Genomic DNA, 8969 nt, shown 5'->3' with positions numbered 1-8969 from the left:
TTTTCTAGTTTTCTAACATAGAAGCTTACATTATTGATTTTAGATCTTTCTTCTTTTCTAATATATGCATTTAATGCTATAAATTTCCCTCTAAGCATTGCTTTTGCTGCATCCTATAGATTTTGATTAAATGTATTTTCATTTTCTTTTTTTTTTAAGATTTTATTTTATTATTTATTTGTCAGAGAGAGAGAGGCAGAGGGAGAAGCGAGCTCCCTGCTGCTGAGCAAGGAGCCTGATGCACGACTGGATCCCAGGACTTTGGCATCATGACATGAGCCGAAGGCAGATGCTCAACCAACTGAGCCACCCAGGTGTCACTTCATTTTCATTTAGTTAAAAATATTTTTAGATTTCTTTTAGCCTCCTTCTTTGACCCATGTGTTATTTATAAGTATGCTGTTTAATCTCCAAATATTCTGCAGTTTTCTGGCTACCTTTCTGTTTCTGATTGCTAATTTAATTCTATTGTGGTATGTGAACATACTTTGTATGATTTCTCCTGTTTTAAAATTATTAGATGTATTTTATGGTCCACAATGTGGTCTATATTGGTGAGTGTTCCATGTGAGCTTGAGAAGTTTGTGTAATTCTGTGGTTGTTGGATGGATTATTTTATTTTCATGCCATATTATCTTGAATTAAGTAAAAAAAAAAAAAAAAACCACTTCCAATCATTTTACCTACAGATTATTTTACCTACTGCTCTGTTTGGCAGCCAGTCTCTTGTCTCTCTCTTCAGCAATAGTGAGACAGATTTCTTTTCCTCAGGGGAAGGAAATCCATGTTTTTTTGCCTTTGCCAATAACAAAAATGTTGGAGATCTGGAGGACAAAGCTGTTGCGTTTAGCATCTTTCACATAAACCACATCAAAAGAGCCAGAATGTCTCACTCTGTTGGTGATCATGCCTATTTTTCCCAAGTTAGCACCTCTGGTCACCACCATAAACAGTCTCCAAATCGATCTGAATGTTGTCATTCACCTTGATGAAGGAATCAGAGTAGTGGATGGAGTGAACATCATGGGTCACCAGATGAGAGATTCCTTTTGTGCCCACAAAGATCTCTCTCACTTTGCACAGCTTGTATGTGGCCTCCTCAGGTGTAATGTAATGGACGGCAAAACAACGTTTGGTGTCATAGATCACATAGAAATTCTCTCTGGTCTTGTCAATGCTGATGACAACCAAAAAAACAGCAGGGGAGGTTATATCAGTCCAGACCTTACTATTAATCTCAATGGACCACTGCATGTAGATTGCCTTTATTTCATCTCCTTTAGGGCATACTCAAGTCTGTTCCTTAGGAAAAGGATGAGGGAGAGACATTCTCTCAGCCTGTGGGTATTGGTGTATGGACCAGGAGCAAACGCTTTGTCTAGTTTATCCAGTATCCAATGCTTTGGGGCAGCTACACACTTCAGATGCTTCTTGGGATCATAAGCCAAGGCTGCACTAGGTACTGTATGGAGTATTTTATACATGTCAATTAGATCAAATTGATTGATAGTGCTGTTCAGGTCATCTGTATCCCTACTGATTTTCTGCCTGCATGATCTATCAGTTACTGACGGGGGGGGGGGGGGGGGGGGGGGGGGGGGAGATGTCTCCGACTATAATTATGGATTTGTGTATTTATTTTTTCAGTTCTATTAATTTTGGCCTTCTAAATAGAACTGTCCTTACTTGCAGATGGCATGATTTTCTATGTAGAAAACCTCAGGAAATACATTTTTAAAAACCCTTAGAACTAATAAGTGAGTTCGGCAATGTTGCAGGATACAAGATCAACATACAAACATCAGTTGTATTTCTATATACTAGCAATGAACACATGGAAACTGAAAATAAAAATTATACTACTATTTAAAATTTTTACAAAATATGAAGTACTTAGGTGCCTTCAAGGAGCTTTCAGTGTATCCATGTGGTGCTCTATGCTGTGGCCCAGCACACACAAAAAAATTGGCTTGACCTATCAGATTCTCTAAGGAACTTATAGCTGGGAACTTCTGAAGGATGAGGCAGTGAGCAGTGGGAGCAGAAGTTGAAAGGTTATTAGGTCAAGAGAGATCAGAGGAGCCATGGAATGAGATATGGAGGCTTGTTATACGGGAGAATGAACCACAGGAGTGTAGAAGCCATGAATAGAGAAGGGGACAATAGAGGATGAAGAAGTCAGTTTGTGACAGTAACTATAGGCAACCAATTCAGAGTAGCTGTGCCACACTGATGACCCAAGTGAAGATCCACAGACTTCTGGGTTCCCATGTATGTGCATTGCTGCAGTCAGTACAATTTAGTATGGCCTCACCAAACCATACATATTCACTGCATGACCTCCCTTCTCCCCGACTAGAGGAAACTGGGAGGAATCTCTTTCTGGAAATCAGGAGCCTCCACCCCGCCCCCCTCCCCCCCCCGCCCCACTCCCAGAATAAGCGCTGCTTGTCATTTCTCTCCTTTGATTTTGGTTCTCTTGGTGGTTAGGAAAGTTCTAATGTGGCACGCTAAGGAGAAATGGCAAAGAGATTTGAGTTTCTGTTAGCTTGAACTTGAAAAAGTGGGCACATCCCTGGGGCCCAGGGAAGTCCTGAAGTTTGTCTCTTTCAGTTGATTCTGAGCACAGGCAGGGAAGGAGTGGTATTCGTTTGTAACTGCTCAGACTCCCATAGGCTCCCTCAGCTACCAACTCAGCCCCATTCTCCTGCTGGTTTTGCCTGTGTCCACTACTGAGTTTGACACATAATGCCATCTCTGAGCCAGAACTTGGAAAGAGTTCTGGTTTTCTAATTCTCTATCCTGTTTGACTGTCCCGGGACTTCCTCCTGGTCCTGAACCTACTAGATCTGGGGCTGAGGGCATTGAGCCCCTGAAACCTCTCGCCCATGGATTTAGTTTGGATTCTATGGGCAGAAGGGGACATGATGGGCTTCCTGGCAGAGCCAGACATTTCAGCATTGTGCTTAAGGAGGCAGAATCATGTGCTGGGGCATGGAATGGGTTCCAGCAAGTGTAGCTTATTAGTGATGAGTTGAGAGGAGGCCACTGGGAGACAAAGGGATGGAGGGCTGCCAGATGCCATATGGCAGGAGAGGGCCATGGGGAGATTCTTATGTATCCTCAGGGAGAGGGGGTCTCAGATCCACTTGGAGGTCTCTGTGCTGCCCTCTGGATCCCTGCTGGCCACTGTAGCCATATCCTTTGCCCCACCTGGTCACTGAGTGTCTTGCTAGCATCTGCTGCTGAAGGGTGCCCTAATGAAACTCAGGATGTGGACCACCAAGTGCTCATCATGCTACCCCCACCCCACTCAGCCCCATCTTGGGTCTTACTGATGCTGAAGATCTTCCCCAAGCACTAATGTGTGTGAAGTCCCACAGCACCATGATTTCAGGAGAATGAATACTATGACAGTTTAGTACTCCATATCATTGAATTTAAGAAGCACTGTTATTTTGCATACCCTTAAGAAAGGGAAAACTTGGCCAGCTAAACCGTGAAATTCCACTGATTGTAAGATGCATCTCAATTTCAGAGATGAAAAAAGGGCATCTCAGAATGTTCAAATATGGTATTTTATAATTAGCGTGGTGGTTAAGAGCCCGATATGAGAGCCAGGCTGCATGGGTTTGAATCCCAGCTCGGCCATGTACAAGCTATGGGGTCTTGGGCCAGTCACTTTTACCATCACTGGGCTTTAGTTTCCATGACTGTGTAATGGAGACAGACCTACTTCCTAGAGTTGTGAGGACTGAATATGTGTGTAAAGCATTTCAACAGTGCCTGGCACCTAATAAGCACTGTCTTTGCTGTTTTTATTTTTAACAAATATTTTATCCATTACATACATAAGCAGAGGATAAATAATGGCCTTTGCCATCACCCCCACTGCCTTGCTGCCATTCCTGTCACCAGGTAAGCAGGGCTCTTGCCAGCCCTCCACAGATTTCTTGGCAGTCCTCTCCAAAAACAGGTTTCTTGCTGCTCAGCTGCTAATTTGGGGCTGTCAGGCATAAGTGGGACCATAAGCCAATCTGGGCATGTCTAAGGCCAGTCATTTCCAACCAGACCTCTCATCACTGTAATCCTCAGACACTTCAGGGCAGACAAGCCCCTTCCCCACCCAATATCCCCATCCCATTATTGTTATGAGCATTCTGACCCTGGTTCCTCCCAGCCATTGCCCCTTTCCACCAAGCTCTTCCCAAAGGCCCTCTAGAACTCTCATTTCACTGCAAACAAATGCCACCACCTTCTCAATCTCTTCCCAGAAGGCTTTCTTCGTTGCTTTGCAGCCTTAACTGGAAAATGCCTCCCCCCATTAGGGAGCCACCTCCTCCACCTCCTTCCGTCTTGGGGAGAGAGGGCAGATTCTTCTGGCTCTTTGCTGCTGGGTCTAGACTAGAGCATGATTCTTCTGCTGTCAAAGCTGACCCTTCTATGAGCTTCAAACAATCAAGCTGAACATTTTGTCTTAAAAGCAAAGGGGTTTTAAATAATGCAATTAATACTTGATAAATCTTCTTTTTAAAAATGTCATCCTTTACAGATAAGGCCGGCCTCCTGGACTCAGCCCCATCCCCAGCTGCTCTCTGGTGAATCCCAGTTATCTGGTTAGTGCATCTTTCTCCTGACCTTTTTCTCTGCAATAACCCATACACAGAAATGTAGAGTTTTGTTGTGTGTGTTTGGAAAAGAACTACAATGGCATCTTACTACAAGCATCATTCTGTAACTGGCTGTTTTCTCTTGTCTGTCCTGGCAATCTTTCCATGTATAATTCTACTTCATTCTTATAAGTTGCTGCAGTGTAGCTCTTTTTGGAAATACCACAGCATTTTTTAACTGTTCCTCCAACATGAACATTTATGTTGTTTTCATTTTTCTCTATTATAAAAAATACAGCAATAAACAGCTTTCTATGTATTGGTTTACACACAAGGGAGGATGTTTCTTCATTCCTAATATTTTGAAAAGAGTAATGGCTGTATTGTTTTATAAGGTAGGTAATGCATATTATAAAATTGAAGCAATTTAAGAATTGCAGTGAAGAAACAAATACATCACCAACAGTTTCACCACCCAGAAAAGAAAAAAAATACAATTAACATCTGGTGAACAGCATCCCAACTGTCTCTTTATGGGTATGTCCAGGTAGAAGACAGCAAGCTATCTAGAAATAACTTTATAATACTGTGATCATACCAGTCATGTTATTTTCAATGAAAAGCGTGAAATTTGGTTTTATTTGAATATAAGTGATAAAAAAAGGAACCAGTGTGAAAATAAAGGAACTGTAGAACTTGATGTAACTGCTTCTCTCCACGAGGTCTACTGGTCATAGAGTGAAATGATTGGAAACTTTTTTTTTTTTCTTTCCTCCCCTTCCCTCTCTCCTCCCTTCTCCCCTGCCTCCTCTCCTCTTCCCTTCCCTTCCTTTTAAAAATCTCTGTAGCCACTATCAGTTGACTCCTAGGACAGAGGATGGGACCTTTACATTTTCTTGTTCCCCCACATCCCAGTTTTTGTTGGTTATATCAGCTTTACTTTGTCAATTGTTATAATGCATTCTATTTGGCAAGGCTGTGACTCCCCAGTCATTTAGTGGAGATCCTTAGATCCTTAGTTTTATATTTTAATGGGTTCATTGCTCATAGCTACCTATTTCTGAATTCTGATCTATCCCTTGGTTGGCAGGATTTGTCTTTCAAGAAGGGCTAATGAATACTCAATTCCCCAAGTCTTCCCTGACTGTGGATAGCATTCATCTTTGAATAATAAATTGGCTGGGTGTAATATTCTTGAGCCATACTTTCTTTCCTTCAGAACTTTGAGGAACATTGCTCCACTGTTTTTTTGACCCTGATAGTTTCTATGGAGAAGTACAGGGAAGTCTGGTTTTTATTCCCTTTGCTGATTTACTCTTTCTGCTTGACTATCTGAAGAACTCTTTCTATACTTCAAGTTAAATAATTTAATCGGGACGTGCCTCCAAGTTAATGATTCTATATCTATTTTTTCTTCATATGTGGTATGCTTTTATGATCTGCTGATTCAGTTCTTGCTTTATTTTGAGAAAATTTACTCACAATAAACCTCTGAATATTTTTTTCTATTTTACTTGTTGTGTTTCCTCTGGGCTCTTGCTTTATTAAATCCATTCATCCGCTCAGTCAACAGATATTTATTAAGGACCTACCAAGTGCCAGGCATTGTGCCAGACAAAATTTCATACCTTCCTGCAGTTGACATTTAAGTGGGATGAAGGAAACAGGAAGTAAACAAAATAAACATGTACGGTAGATCGTGTACTAGATGGTGATAAGTGCTGTATAAATCAGGGAATATGTTGGGCTAGAATTGTAAATAGGGTGGTCAGGGAAGGCCTCATGCAGAAGGTGACATTAGAGAATGGCTCCAGCTTCTCTTGATTTGCATTTCCCTGATCAATAATGAGGTAGACTGTCTTTCTCTCTCTGTATATATTTATTATGTATATAATATATATACAGAAAGAGATTATATATATACACACAGAGATTATATGGAGAAATATACATACATATAGGAAGAGAAAGACAGAGACAAGGAGACAGAGACAAAGAGAGACACAGAGAGAGACTATACGTATTTCTTTTTCATTTGAAATGCCTGCTCATGTCCTTTGCTTGTTTTCATTGCAGTGCTTATCTGTTTCTTAATGATTTGTAGTTCTTTACCTTGGATATGTTGTTGTTTATATGTGTAACAAAAATCTTCTCTCAGTCTGGGACTTGTCTTCTCATTTTGATTATGTTTTTTAACGAAGAGACTCCTAATTTATCAATTTTCTCTCAGGGCATTTTGGGTCTTGTTTAAGAAATTCTTCCCTACCCCAAGGTCAGAAAAATAATGTCCACTCAGTTTTTAAGTTTTGCTTTTGACATTTAAGTGTTTGATCCATCTGGAGTTCATTGTTGTGTATGGTGTGAGATGGGGCAACAGTTAACATTGGTGACCTGGCATGGGGGTATGGAAGGTGCGCTAGTGCTGTGCCCCCTAAAGACCCTCTTCCCCCTGCTTCAATATAGTTCCATCGTAATATTTGGTGAAATAAATGTTCAGTGTTTACATTATTATGACTATGTAGACATTGCTCACAGCTGAGCCACAGAATGAAATATGATTACCTTTTCCTCCCTATTACAAGCCTTTTGATTTTTTCCTGAACTCAGTACTTGCTTCATTTAGTCCCTCTGCTTTTGCTTTCTCTACACCTATGATTATGTTTTCTTCCAGATTTTCTAACCAGAGATGTAAAATTACTCTCAATACAGCCAAGCACATCAGGTTTGGTTCCTTATTTTTTTTGCCTTTGGAGATCCCCTTCCTATAATGACTTCTTCATCCTCCTGCTCCGATTTGGACTTATTTTTCTTTAGACCTGTTGCCCAGGTCTCATCCTGAAAGTTTCTTCCTCTTTCTCTCCCATTTTCCTAGATCCCATGTTACCCTCTTTTTATGTCTTAATTCTTCACTTTGGGGGAGTACATCCTCTAGTATCTTACTGAGAAAGGGTACATGAGAGTTCCATGTTTGGGGGGGATCATATATGTTTGAAAACAACTTTATTCTCCCCTCACATGTGATTGATACTTTGCTAAATTCAGAATCCTGAGTCAGAAATTATTGTCTCTAAAAAATTTTAAGGCATGTCTTTATTATCTTCTAGCTCCCATTATTGCAGTTGGTAATTCTTCTACCACTGTGATAATCAGTCTTTTGATCCACTTTTCCTTTCTTGAAGCTTTTAGGATCTCCTACTTAACCACAGTATTCTGAACTTTCATGATACTGTATATTCTATGTGGGTATTATTTTCATTTATTTTGATGGGTACTTGGTGGGGCCCTTTCAATCTCATGTCCTTCATGAAGGATTCTGTCTTTTAGTTTTGAGAAATTTTACTGTATCATTTATTTAAAATTTTCTATTTAGTCTGTTCTCTTTTACTGGAATTCTTATTAGTTGAATGTTAGACCTCTTAGATTGATACTCTAATGTTAAAAAAATATTTTCTTCTCTCTCTTTCATTCTGTGTGTGTGTGTGTGTGTATGTGTGTGTGTGTGTACTTGATGGTCTTGGCTTCCAGAGTTCTGGGGACTGGTGGAGAGGGAAACTTACCACTTAGTGTATAGATTTGCTAATCTGTTTTCCCTCCTATTCTTCACAGTGCCTGGTGTTCCCCATTTGCCAGAGATTAAATCTCCTGTCCCCTGACTGGAGGCGTAAAACCTGCCTGGGTTAGAAATGAGGCTTGCCCCTTTTAAGATTTTTAATTAACCCCTTTATTTATTTATTTATTTATTACTATTATTTTTTATTCAAGTATAATTAACATAGAGTGTTATATTAGTTTCAAGTGTACAATATAGTGATTCAACAATTCTGTACATTACTCAGTGCTCATCAGGATAAGTGGACTCTATTTCATTCATCCCCCCTCCCCAAACTCTCTATAGTGAATGGTATGGTTTTTTTTTTAAAGACTTTATTTATATATCTGAGAGAGAGAGAGAACGAGTTGGGGGGGGACCGGAGGGAGAGGGAGAAGCAGACCCCCCACTGAGTGGGGAGCCTGACACTGGGCTCCATCCCAGGGCCCTGGGATCATGACCTGAGCTGAAGGCAGCTGATTAACCGACTGAGCCACCCAGGTGCCCCATTAACAGTCTGTTTTTTGTTTGCCTCTCTTTCTCTTTGTTCATTTTTGTTTCTTAAGTTCCACATATGAATGAGATCATATGGTATTTTTCTCTCTCTCACTGACTTATTTCGCTTAGCATTATACTGTCTAGCTCCATCCATTTTGTTGTAAATGACAACAAGATTTCATTCTTTTTGTGGTTGAATAATATTCCATTATATATTTTATGTATATATATATATCTCACATCTTCTTTATCCATTCATCTATTGATGGACA

General features: G+C 40.3%; 1 pseudogene; it reads right to left on the bottom strand.

Moving 5' to 3' along the window:
• Nucleotides 1-695: 695 nt before the first annotated feature.
• LOC110574790 lies at nucleotides 696-1484 on the bottom strand (annotated as a pseudogene).
• Nucleotides 1485-8969: the final 7485 nt, after the last annotated feature.

Source organism: Neomonachus schauinslandi, chromosome X (genome assembly GCF_002201575.2).
Source record: "Neomonachus schauinslandi chromosome X, ASM220157v2, whole genome shotgun sequence".
Taxonomy (NCBI): Eukaryota; Metazoa; Chordata; class Mammalia; order Carnivora; family Phocidae; genus Neomonachus; species Neomonachus schauinslandi.
Note: the sequence above shows the minus strand (reverse complement) of the source record. Positions and strands in the feature narration are given on the sequence as shown.